The 13,416-nt window shown below is 41.5% G+C and overlaps 1 protein-coding gene across 5 annotated transcripts in view; it reads left to right on the forward strand.

Moving 5' to 3' along the window:
- The first annotated feature begins 609 nt into the window (after window positions 1-609).
- Window positions 610-13,416, forward strand: part of PLCB4 (phospholipase C beta 4) — a 535,803-nt gene continuing 522,996 nt past the window's right edge. For 2 of the 5 annotated variants that reach the window (XM_073628629.1, XM_073628631.1), the window contains exon 1: window positions 611-853. The gene's annotated coding sequence lies outside the window, so the exon portion shown is untranslated. Of the gene's footprint in view, window positions 854-13,416 lie in introns of all 5 variants that reach the window. The other 3 variants (XM_073628627.1, XM_073628630.1, XM_073628632.1) reach the window with 2 other exon arrangements.

A 13,416-nucleotide genomic window follows, 5' to 3' on the forward strand; every position in this document is an offset into this window, starting at 1 on the left:
TACTATTACTAATATTACTATTATTATAGTCATTAATGAATAATATCCTTTGATTACCCAACTATACTATTATTATTCTTGTCCTGATCACCCTTAATATTCTTTTTGTACTATATGATTTTGATTATTCATATTACTATTATGACTATAATAATTACCATCTAATGTACAAATCTTCTCTACTCTCCTATGATCAATAATAATATTATGTGTCCAGTTCTGATCTCACTTCCATGTTCTTTGATAATATTAGTAAATTGTTATTATCAATAATATATTGTGATTACTACACTAATTACTAATACTAACATTACAGCCCTGATGACCCCTTAATATTATATTAATATTTTTGTATACTATTAGTAAAATAATAATAATAATAATAATAATAATAATAACAATAATAATAGTAGTATATTATGATGACTATACTATATTGCAGTGCTGTACAATGTATCATTATTATTCCTATACAATGTATACAATGTCTCCTTCCCCGGTGTATAGATCTCTCTCCGGATACATTGTATCCTTCTTCTGATCCCGGTGATTAGAAGGTTGGTGCGGCTGATGGAGGAGGGCCGTCAGCCCGGGTAATATTCTGGCTGGTGCACGCGCACGCGCGCCCCCGCCGTCCTCCAGCAGCAGCAGTTCTGTAATCAGCCGAAGAGCGCGGCCCCGGGAGGAGCTTGCAGGGCTCCAGTCCAGCGGTGGTGGAGGCGGCGGTGGCGCGCCCCTCCAGGGACGGGGTGTCGGGCTGTGTGTGTCTCCCGGCCAGTCCCGATAGAAGAAGGCGCGGAGCATATATAGCGGAGCCGGAGAGAGTGCGGAGAGCCAGCGGGAGCCGCACGAGGTGAGCGGCCGCCTGGGGTGGAGGGGGCAGCTGAATGCAGAGATGTGGAGGATGCAGCCTGTCCCTGCTGGTCCTGTGCAGCCTGTCCCTGCTGGTCCTATGCAGCCTGTCCCTGCTGGGTCCTTGCTGGTCCTATGCAGCCTGTCCCCGCTGATCCTATGCAGCCTGTCCCCGCTGATCCTATGCAGGCTGTCCCCGCTGGTCCTATGCAGCCTGTCCCCGCTGGTCCTATGCAGGCTGTCCCCGCTGGTCCTATGCAGGCTGTCCCCGCTGGTCCTATGCAGCCTGTCCCTGTTGGTCCTTTGCATGTTACTACCGGTCCTAGAATTACTACTCCCGTTATTACTGCCCCCATCCCTCTCATCCCCAGTAGCAGTGCTGGTCCTCTGCAGCCTCCCCCAGTCTCTGGGCTCCCTGGTGTGAGCAGTGCCAGCCATAGCAGATGGGGACCATCCATCCCTACACCATCCTACAACCTTGCAGGGGACCTGTGCTCCTGACAGCTGTTCTGCCATTGACAGGCACTGGGAGGGGGGAGGGGAGGGGTGCTGACTATATACCCCCCCCTTTAGCTTCCTCTGGCTGATCATCTGATATGAGACCGGTCACGGTGCTCTATCCCGGTGTTTTTGTCTCTGCACCACTTTTTCCTTCCCTGCTTTTTCCAGCTTCAAGGGTTAACTAGTTGGCTTCCACCGTTCTTCTGCCAGTCCCGGCCATGTGCTGCCTGCTTTCCGGCTGTCAGGCAGTTAATGATCCATGTGAGTTTTGTGTTGTGTCAATGGAGCGGCTGAACTTTTTTTTGTTAGATGTTAAATGTGGTTTGCAGGATTTGGCTGGCATAGGGGGGTTCCCGCACCCAGGAGAGAGGTGGTGGATACAGTAAGAGGAAACCTTTAAAACCTTTTGCATGCTCAGGTTTTGCAGATTTGCAGTGGAAGATTTCAACTGTCAACAGAGGATTGTGATGGTGGACCAAGGTGGACGGTGATGATATGAAGGTGGATTGGGATGGATGGTGAAGATCTGAAGGTGGATTTGGGTGGACGCTGACCATATGAAGGTGGACTGGGCGACCAGTGACCATATAAAAGTGGAATGGGGTGGACGGTGACCATAAGAAGGTGAACTGGGGTGGACGGTGACCATAAGAAGGTGAACTGGGGTGGACGGTGACCATAAGAAGGTGAACTGGGGTGGATGGTGACCATAAGAAGGTAAACTGGGGTGGATGGTGACCATATGAAGGTGGACAGGGGTGGGAGGTGACCATATGAAGGTGGACGGTGACCATATGTAGGTGGACGGGGTGAATGATGACCAAAGTGGAATGGGGTGGATGGTGACCATATACATGAGGGTGACCATATATATGTGGGTGGACTGGGAAGGACGGTGAACATACAAAGGTGGACAGGCTGGACGGTGACCATGTGAAAGTAGATTGGGGTGGACAGTAAACATGTAAGGGTGGACAGTGACTAAATGCACTGAAATGGGGTGGACTGGACGGTGACCATATGAAGGTGGACTGGGGAGGACCGTGAGCATATGAAAGTGGACTAGGGTTTATGGAAAATATGTGAGGGTGGACTGGAGTGGACAGTGACTATATGAGGGTCTACCAGGGTGGTCTGTGACCATATATATGAGAGTGGACCATATATATGAGAGTGGACCCATATGAGGGTGCATCAGGGTGGACAATGACCATATGAGGGTGAACGGTGAAAATACAAAGGTGAACGAGGCTGGACAGTGACTATATGCAGGTGAATTGAGACAGTGATCATATGAGGGTGGATTGGGGTGGACAGTGACCACGTTGTATGTGCGATGTTCCCATTATGCAGGGCAATCTGCGTTTAGCTGCATTACCTACTGGCAAATCCTCAGTCCATTGCAGGACATCTTGGCTATCCTTGCAATGACATCCTCTGTTTTGTATTTGCATTGGGATAGGATAGCCTCGTCATTAACATCTTAACTTTTGTTCATAATAAATGTCCTTTCCAAGATTTGGCTGACATAGGGAAGTTCCCACAGAGAGCATATTGTGTATCCAGCCAGAGGAAACATTAAAAGCTTTCGTCACTTGCATGCTCAGATTTTGCAAGATTTGTATTGTCAACGGTCCATGAGTTATGGTGCAGGTGGATGGTAACGATGTGAGAGTGGACTGATGTGGTCAGTGACCATGTGAGGGTGGATTGATGTGGTCAGTGACCATGTGAGGGTTGACTGAGGTGGACAGTGACCATATGAGGGTGGACTGAGGTGGATAGTGACCATATGAGGGTGGACTGAGGTGGAAAGTCACCAGATAAGGATAGACTTGGGTGGACAGTGACCATGTTGTATGTACAATGTACCTATTACTCAGGGCAATTTTAATTTTGCTGCATCACCTCCTGGCAAATCCTCAGTCTATTGCATAATATGTCTTGGCTACTCATGCAATGACATCCCCAGTTTTTATATTTGCACTGGGATAGTATAGCCCCATCATTAACATCTTAATGTTTGTTGATATTAAATGTCCTTTCTAAGATTTGGCTCACATAGGGGAGTTCCCACACATAGGATATTGTGTTGGTAAGAGGAAACATTAAAAGCTTTCAGCGCTTTTTGCATACTCAGGTTTTGCACTTTGTAATGCAGGATTTGAACTGTCATCAGTCAGCAAGGGATTGTGCAGGTGGACAGTGACCATATGAGGGTGGACCGAGGTGGACAGTGACCATGTTGTATGTACGATGTGCCCATTAGGGCTGAAACAACTAATCGATTAATCGACAACTAATCGATTATGAAAATAATCGATTACTATTTTCATAATCGATTAATCGGCCAGTAACATAATGGGGTTAAAAAAAATAAAATTGAGCCTTTTATAGTACAAAAAGAGCAAATAATCGCTACTGTAAATGTTACTTTCACAGTTCTGCAGTAAAAAAATGAACCCCTTACAATAGAGATTATTTGCTTTTTTTGTACTATAAAGGGCTAATTTTAGTTTTTTTTAAACCCCCATTATGTTACTAAACCTCTTAGACGTGGTTCACATCTGTGTGTTTTTTGGTGCTTTTTGCAGAAACGCACTGCAGTTCATTTACATGGTTTCCTATGGAACACGTTCACATCTATGCTTTTTTTCAGCTGCTGCGTATTTGGAAAGGTTCAGGGACTTTTTTTTATGTAAAACGGTGCTTTTTTGGTTCAATACACTTCAATGGAAAAGCTGCAGAAAAGCATGTAATGCGTTTTTGTAGCAATTTGTGTTTTTTAATCTGCCCAACAACAAATTGGGCCAAAAAATGCAAAAAAAAATGCAAATTGCAGCAAAATCACGTGCGCAAAAATCAAAACGCACAGCAAAAAGCATTGCAGAAACATATCAAAAGCAAACTGCATAGGTGTGTACCGAGCCTTATGCTGGCCACACGGATCAATTTTCAGAAGAGAATATTCAGACGAAAAATCTTTGTACATTCCCTGAATGAAAGAATGTTTGAAATTTTCACTTGTTTTTAACATTCTGTTTTTAAAATGAACGAAAACCACATACACCGTCTGAAAATTCCTTTGACCAAGAAGTTTTCTATTTACAAATTGTCACCATGGTTGAAAATGAACGTCAATTTGACCCCACTAACAATTAAAAAATTTAACAAATGTTCTTAAAATGCCATTTTTTTTGAAGGAAGACATTGTTTGTTTTTTAAATAAAAAAAAAATTGATCTCTGAGTCTGATGATATTTACCAGATTCACCCTTTTTTAATAGTATATATCCTCTAATAGTATATACAGTATATCTCCTCTAATAGTATATACAGTATATCTCATCTAATTGTATATACAGTATATCTCTTCTGTCTGTTATTCTCAGAGTGGATTAGATATGTTGCTCCCTAACCATATAGTTATTTATATTTACCACTGCATAGAGATATTTAAGAATAAATTGCCTTTTTTTAAAACTTTACATATTAACTAAATTATACACAACACTTTTTTTTTTTTAAGCTTATCAACCGATTAATCGATTAATCGAAACAATAATCGGCCAACTAATCGATTATGAAAATAATCGTTAGTTGCAGCCCTAGTGCCCATTACTCCGGGCAATCTGTTTTTCTGCTGCATTACCTCCTGGCAAATCCTCAGTCCATTGCAGGACATGTTTTGGCTATCCTTGCAATGACATCCCCAGTATTGTATTTGCATTGGGATAGGATAGTCCCGTAATTAACATCTTAACCTTTGTTGTTATTAAATATCATTTCCAAAATTTGGCTGACACGGGTTAGTTCCCAAACAGGGAATATTGTGTATCCAGTAAGAGGAAACATTAAAAGCTTTCAGCACTTCTTGCCTGCTCAGGTTTTGCACTTTGCAGTGCAATATTTGAACTGTCAACAGTCAACGAGGGATTGTGCAGGTGGACAGTGATTATACAAGGGTCGACTGGGGTGAACAATGACCATATGAGGGTCTACTGCGGTGGATAGTCATCATACGAGGGTCGACTGGGGTGAACAGTGACCATATGAGGGTCGACTGGGGTGGACAGTAATCATACGAGGGTCGACTGGGGTCGACAGTGACCATACAAGGGTGGACAGTGACCATATGAAGGTGGACCAGGATGGACAATGATCATATGAAGGTAGACCGGGGTGAACAGTGACCATATGAGGGTCGACTGGGGTGGACAGTAATCATACGAGGGTCAACTGGGGTCGACAGTGACCATACAAGGGTGGACAGTGACCATATGAAGGTGGACTGGGTGGACAATGATCATATGAAGGTAGAATGGGGTGGATAGTGACATATGAGGGTGGCCCAGGGTGGGCAGTGATCATATGAAGGTGGACTGGGGTGGACAGTGATCATTTGAAGGTGGACTGGATTGGACAGTGATCATATGAAGTTGGACCAGGGGGGACAGTGACTATATGAAGGTGGACTGGGTTGACAGTGTACATATGAAGGTGGACTGGGGTGGACAGTGACCATATGAAGGTGGACTGGGGTGGACAGTGACCATGTAAAGGTGGACTGGGGTGGACAGTGACCATGTAAAGGTGGACTGGGGTGGACAGTGACCATATAAAGGTGGATTGGGGTGGATAGTGACCATATAAAGGTGGACTGGGTTGGACAGTGACCATATAAAGGTGGACTGGGGTGGACAGTGACCATATGAAGGTGTACTCGGGTGGACAGTGATCAGATGAAGATATACTGGGGTGGACAGTGATCAGATGAAGATATACTGGGGTGGACAGTGATCAGATGAAGATATACTGGGGTGGACAGTGATCAGATGAAGATGTACTGGGGTGGACAGTGACCATATGAAGGTGTACTCGGGTGGACAGTGATCAGATGAAGATATACTGGGGTGGACAGTGATCAGATGAAGATGTTCTGGGGTGGACAGTGATCAGATGAAGATGTACTGGGGTGGACAGTGGCCATATGAAGGTGTACTCGGGTGGACAGTGATCAGATGAAGATATACTGGGGTGGACAGTGATCAGATGAAGATGTACTGGGGTGGACAGTGACCATATGAAGGTGTACTCCGGTGGACAGTGATCAGATGAAGATATACTGGGGTGGACAGTGATCAGATGAAGATGTACTGGGGTGGACAGTGATCAGATGAAGATGTACTGGGGTGGGCAGTGGCCATATGAAGGTGTACTCGGGTGGACAGTGATCAGATGAAGATATACTGGGGTGGACAGTGATCAGATGAAGATATACTGGGGTGGACAGTGATCAGATGAAGATGTACTGGGGTGGACAGTGACCATATGAAGGTGTACTCGGGTGGACAGTGATCAGATGAAGATATACTGGGGTGGACAGTGATCAGATGAAGATATACTGGGGTGGACAGTGATCAGATGAAGATGTACTGGGGTGGACAGTGGCCATATGAAGGTGTACTCAGGTGGACAGTGATCAGATGAAGATATACTGGGGTGGACAGTGATCAGATGAAGATATACTGGGGTGGACAGTGATCAGATGAAGATGTACTGGGGTGGACAGAGACCATATAAAGGTGGACTGGGGTGGACAGTGACCATATAAAGGTGGACTGGGGTGGACAGTGACCATATAAAGGTGGACTGGGGTGGACAGTGACCATATGAAGGTGTACTCGGGTGGACAGTGACCATATGAAGGTGTACTCGGGTGGACAGTGATCAGATGAAGATATACTGGGGTGGACAGTGATCAGATGAAGATATACTGGGGTGGACAGTGATCAGATGAAGATGTACTGGGGTGGACAGTGACCATATGAAGGTAGACTGGTGTGGACAGTGACCATATGAAGGTAGACTGGGGTGGACAGTGACCATTTGGAAGTAGACTGGGGTGGACAGTGACCATATGAAGGTAGACTGGGGTGGACAGTGACCATATGAAGGTAGACTGGGGTGGACAGTGACCATATTAGGGCTGCAACTAACGATTATTTTCATAATCGATTAGTTGGCCGATTATTGTTTCGATTAATCGATTAATCGGTTGATAAGCTTAAAAAAAAAAAAGTGTTGTGTATAATTTAGTTAATATGTAAAGTTTTAAAAAAAGGCAATTTATTCTTAAATATCTCTATGCAGTGGTAAATATAAATAACTATATGGTTAGGGAGCAACATATCTAATCCACTCTGAGAATAACAGACAGAAGAGATATACTGTATATACAATTAGATGAGATATACTGTATATACTATTAGAGGAGATATACTGTATATACTATTAGAGGATATATACTATTAAAAAAGGGTGAATCTGGTAAATATCATCAGACTCAGAGATCAATTTTTTTTTTATTTAAAAAACAAACAATGTCTTCCTTCAAAAAAAATGGCATTTTAAGAACATTTGTTAAATTTTTTAATTGTTAGTGGGGTCAAATTGACGTTCATTTTCAACCATGGTGACAATTTGTAAATAGAAAACTTCTTGGTCAAAGGAATTTTCAGACGGTGTATGTGGTTTTCGTTCATTTTAAAAACAGAATGTTAAAAACAAGTGAAAATTTCAAACATTCTTTCATTCAGGGAATGTACAAAGATTTTTCGTCTGAATATTCTCTTCTGAAAATTGATCCGTGTGGCCAGCATAAGGCTCGGTACACACCTATGCAGTTTGCTTTTGATATGTTTCTGCAATGCTTTTTGCTGTGCGTTTTGATTTTTGCGCACGTGATTTTGCTGCAATTTGCATTTTTTTTTGCATTTTTTGGCCCAATTTGTTGTTGGGCAGATTAAAAAACACAAATTGCTACAAAAACGCATTACATGCTTTTCTGCAGCTTTTCCATTGAAGTGTATTGAACCAAAAAAGCACCGTTTTACATAAAAAAAAGTCCCTGAACCTTTCCAAATACGCAGCAGCTGAAAAAAAGCATAGATGTGAACGTGTTCCATAGGAAACCATGTAAATGAACTGCAGTGCGTTTCTGCAAAAAGCACCAAAAAACACACAGATGTGAACCACGTCTAAGAGGTTTAGTAACATAATGGGGGTTTAAAAAAAACTAAAATTAGCCCTTTATAGTACAAAAAAAGCAAATAATCTCTATTGTAAGGGGTTCATTTTTTTACTGCAGAACTGTGAAAGTAACATTTACAGTAGCGATTATTTGCTCTTTTTGTACTATAAAAGGCTCAATTTTATTTTTTTTAACCCCATTATGTTACTGGCCGATTAATCGATTATGAAAATAGTAATCGATTATTTTCATAATCGATTAGTTGTCGATTAATCGATTAGTTGTTTCAGCCCTAGACCATATGAAGGTAGATTGGGGTGGACAGTGACCATATGAAGGTAGACTGGGGTGAACAGCGACAGTGTTGTATGTACAATGTACCCAATGTTCAGGACTATCTGATATATGCTACATTATCTCTTGGACAATCCTCAGTCCTTGGCAGGATGTGTCTTGTCTATCCTTTCAATGCCGTCCCCAGCCTTGTATTTGCACTGGGATAAGGATAGCCCCGTCATTAACATCTTTATGGCTGTATGGGGATGGTTGTAGAATGACTCATAGTATTTATTGTTGCTGCATGGTCCCTGCTCAGTGTCTTTCTTGCCTTTTGATTGTCACGTTGTTATTTTACAGACCAGTCACTTAAAATCAGCTGGGGGGAGATGAAATATGGCTTGGAACCGGGGCAGCTTATAAATGTCAATAATAATTCACACTAAGTAGAGTTTAAAAATGACAGTGACATAAATACGGGCTATTATTTGAATAATGGCAGGAGTCACAAAATATGAGCTCTGGTGGTGGAACAGGGTGATATTTGGTTTATTCTGAGGGTTGAACTCTAATCGGAAGTTTCCTGCAGATTATATTTCGGGAGATTATGAATGTAGTAATGGTGCTGAAAGGAAATCCTTAAATGTTTGGAGGAAAAGAGATAGCAAACTCAACATGTTCTGATAAGAGCCATGCATACGGGCTTATTTCTTACAGCATACAGTCATGGTAAAAATGCAGGTACTCATAGCGACCAATCAGAAGTGATCTTTAAATTGACATGACTGAATCTGATTCTGGTTTCTGCACTTAATGGGAATAATTATTGCTTGTTGTAATTCTTTTTTTTTATTTTTTTTTTACATTGTTTAGTGTAATTCTGTTAATGAGGCTGTTTCCTTCCTCGTAGATAGCAGGTGATGGTCTATCTGTTTCATAGGGGTGGATTTACTAAAGGCAAATAGTCTGTTCACTTTGAATGTGGTGAAGTCCCAGAGCTTAGTGAATGCGGTGAAGTCCCAGAGCTTAGTGAATGTGGTGAAGTCCCAGAGCTTAGTGAATGTGGTGAAGTCCCAGAGCTTAGTGAATGTGGTGAAGTCGCAGAGCTTAGTGAATGTAGTGAAGTCTCAGAGCTTAGTGAATGTGGTGAAGTCCCAGAGCTTAGTGAATGTGGTGAAGTCCCAGAGCTTAGTGAATGTGGTGAAGTCCCAGAGCTTAGTGAATGTGGTGAAGTCCCAGAGCTTAGTGAATGTGGTGAAGTCGCAGAGCTTAGTGAATGTAGTGAAGTCGCAGAGCTTAGTGAATGTGGTGAAGTCCCAGAGCTTAGTGAATGCGGTGAAGTCCCAGAGCTTAGTGAATGTGGTGAAGTCGCAGAGCTTAGTGAATGTGGTGAAGTCGCAGAGCTTAGTGAATGCGGTGAAGTCGCAGAGCTTAGTGAATGTGATGAAGTCGCAGAGCTTAGTGAATGTGGTGAAGTCTCAGAGCTTAGTGAATGTGGTGAAGTCTCACTTTGCAAAGAATACCCAATCGCATGCAAGGAAAAAAAATAGCATTTAGGCTTTCACATGATTGGTTGATGGAAATCACCAGAGCTTCCCCTCATTCACTGATCTGTGGGGTAAATTCCCTTGGAAAGTGCAATTTTCCTTGCAAAGTGAACAGCCTATTTGCCATTAGTAAATAATTACCATAAACAAAGCATGATAGTCTATCCGTTTTATGGAAGTTGAATTTCTAAAGGCAAATAGACCATTCACCTTGCAAGGGAAGTTGTACTTTGCAGGGGATTTATCCCTAGAGCTTAGTAAATAAGGTGAGTTTCAGGGAGATCTAAAAAAAATCCATTGGTGAGCCGATCGACGTTCTCGCCCATAGTCATCTATTCAAGAATAGGACAGAGTCATTTGTGCATGTATTGGTGTGACATATAGACATACTTGTGTGTTGCTCAGCTTCTAGCGATGGGTAGAAAGTGTCTTAGAATCTGCATGTCTGACACTAAAAGCCACCTGTAGAAGAAAAAAAATGAAGATGGGATACTGTAGAACATGGAGGAACCCTTAAAACGACTTTTCAGTCCCAGGGAACTCCTGCTAATAGTTACTATATCTACAGCTCAGAAACAGGGTGATGGTCAGTGGGAAGAGGGCTCCTTACATTGGTTGTCAGTGGGAAGAATACTCCTTACATTTGTGGTCAATGGAAAGAATGCTCCTTACATTGGTGGTCAGTGGAAAGAATGTCCCTTACATTGGTGGTCATTGCGAAGAATCCCCTCTTTAAAGAGAGCTAAAAATATCATTGGTGTCAGTCGTTACTTATCTGAGAGGCAAAAGTTACTCATTGCTCAAGGAACCCCCTAGCAACCTCTGGAGCAACCCTGGTGTACTAAAGAACCCTGGTTGAGAAAGGCTACGGTAGAATAAAGGGGGGGGGGGTAGAGCAAAGAGAGGAAAGAGAAAACAGGGGGTGAGCAAAAAATATTATTCCCAAAACAATACCATCTGCCTTATAGACTCAACAAACCAGGTCTAACCCAATATATTTGTATATTACAAAGAACCACTGATTCTCAGGGGTGGGGGCTAAGTTCTTCAATACTTTACCATGTTTTTTTTTATCATATGGTTTGTGTACAATAAGATTGATATGTTAAGTGGTATCTGTCCATCTTCCTCATATCTGTGATAGCGACTCAGTTGATATCTTTGATGGGGACTCGGTTGATATCTCTAAAGGAGGCTCGGTTTATTTCTTTGTAGGAGGCTTGGTTCAAAAATTTTGATAGAGACTTGGTTGATATTGATGATGGAGGCTGAGTTGAAATCTTTGACAGAGACTTGGTTGATATCTTTGATAGAGACATGGTTGATATCTTTGATAGAGACTCGGTTGATATATTTGATGGAGGCTTGGTTGATATTTTTGATAGATACTTGGTTGATATCTTTGATGGAGGTTTAGTTGACATCTTTAATGGAGGCTCGGTTGATATCTTTGATGTGGGGATAGAATTAGTACTCTGTATGGTACCCAAGACTCCAAACAAGTTTAGAAACTGTTGTTATGATTGTTTTGGGGATCTACAGTCAATTAGTATATTATTATATGAACAAAAAATATGCATGAGCCCTGTTCACTGTGATACTTTACAACTCATTGTTTTTGGTGTTTCTCAGGATGCCCTGAGTTTGTTTTTGTTTTTTGGACCCTAACGATTCTGTTTATTATCTTATTTCAAAAATTATAGGTGATAGTGTAGTGTAGGTGTAAAAGCCCCCAAAAAATGAAACTTAAAATTGTTAGGGAAAAGTAGTTGGTTCACAAAAGCTTATGATATGTTTAATACACGTGGGCTAGAATAGATGAATGATGACAGAGTTGAGAGGTAAATATGGATTATCGTGAATAATTATTGGACCTCTCAGAATTTTCTGTCTAGGGACGTGTTAATACAAAATATAATGTGTACACTATCCAATGACTGGATGTAAAAATAATAATGGGGAACAAAGCTAATCCGAAGCCTTGGTAATATACTTGCACCAAGTCATAAATCAGTGGAAATGTTTAATAGAAGGTGATGATGGAGACGAGGTAGTAACTAGAGTGAAGACATGTACAGGGAGCAGTGGTGTCCTACAGACTGATGTGATCGTATTTCGGGTTACTATAGTCATACCATTGTGGGATAGATTGAGTTATTGGTTCGGGGCTCAACATTTCGCACATTGCTCTCTGCCATACCGGAGTAGCCCTGTGGTCTTTTATAGGTAGTGAAGGGTTGGCCAGTGTTGTAGTTATGTGTGAGATTCCATAAAAACAAGTAAATCACCTATGTTTGGTATTTATTAAGTATATAATGTCAATTGTCATGTCTACGTGTTTTATGTGTGTAATGGTTCTTTCTGCATCTTATGCTTTAATTACATTTCACAGAGCTGTCTCCTGCGCCACCATACCTAATCATGTTCTTTACATCATATTTGTGTGGAGGACATTTTTGCAGAAAAGCTGTTTTTTTTTCTTTAATCTGTCTATCTATCTGTCTATCTTTCTCTTTATGTCCACACTAGTCTATCTATCTACTTTATATGCGTTATCTCATCTGTACATTCACACTAGTCTAGAATATAAGGTAATTATCTACACTACAGTATTTATGTACTTATCTATCTGCATCCACATCTATCTATCTATCTATCTATCTATCTATCTATCTATCTATCTATCTCATCTATTTTTCCACACTTGTCTAGATTAGCAGCAGTATTTCCTACAGAAAATGATGAATGTGTCGTTTGTGTTGCGCTCTGGTTGCAAGTGAAAATTATTGTTGAGATTTGAAGTAACGCGCAGGGGTTGATTGCACTCTGAGATTACCCGTTTTCCTGATTGTTTTATTACATTACATGCAAATTTCAGAAAGTTAATTGTATCACATAATATGAAAAGCTGGTAATTAAAAAGCAAACACCTTATTTGTGATTGGACTACAATTTGTTTCATTGTTGCTGTGATGATAAATTGTATAAAAGTCAGGAACATCTCCACAATGACTCCAGCTTCCTTATATGTTTGATGAAAGCTCAGCTGATATAATTGATGGAGGCTCAGTTGATATCTTTGATGGAGGTTCAGTTGATATCTTTGGTGAAGGCTTGGTTGATATGTTTGATGGAGGCTCAGTTGATATCTTTGATGAAGGCTCCGTTGATATCTTTGATGGAGGTTCAGTTGATATCTTTGATGAAG

Source organism: Aquarana catesbeiana, linkage group LG04 (genome assembly GCF_042186555.1).
Source record: "Aquarana catesbeiana isolate 2022-GZ linkage group LG04, ASM4218655v1, whole genome shotgun sequence".
In the NCBI taxonomy this organism is placed as follows: domain Eukaryota; kingdom Metazoa; phylum Chordata; class Amphibia; order Anura; family Ranidae; genus Aquarana; species Aquarana catesbeiana.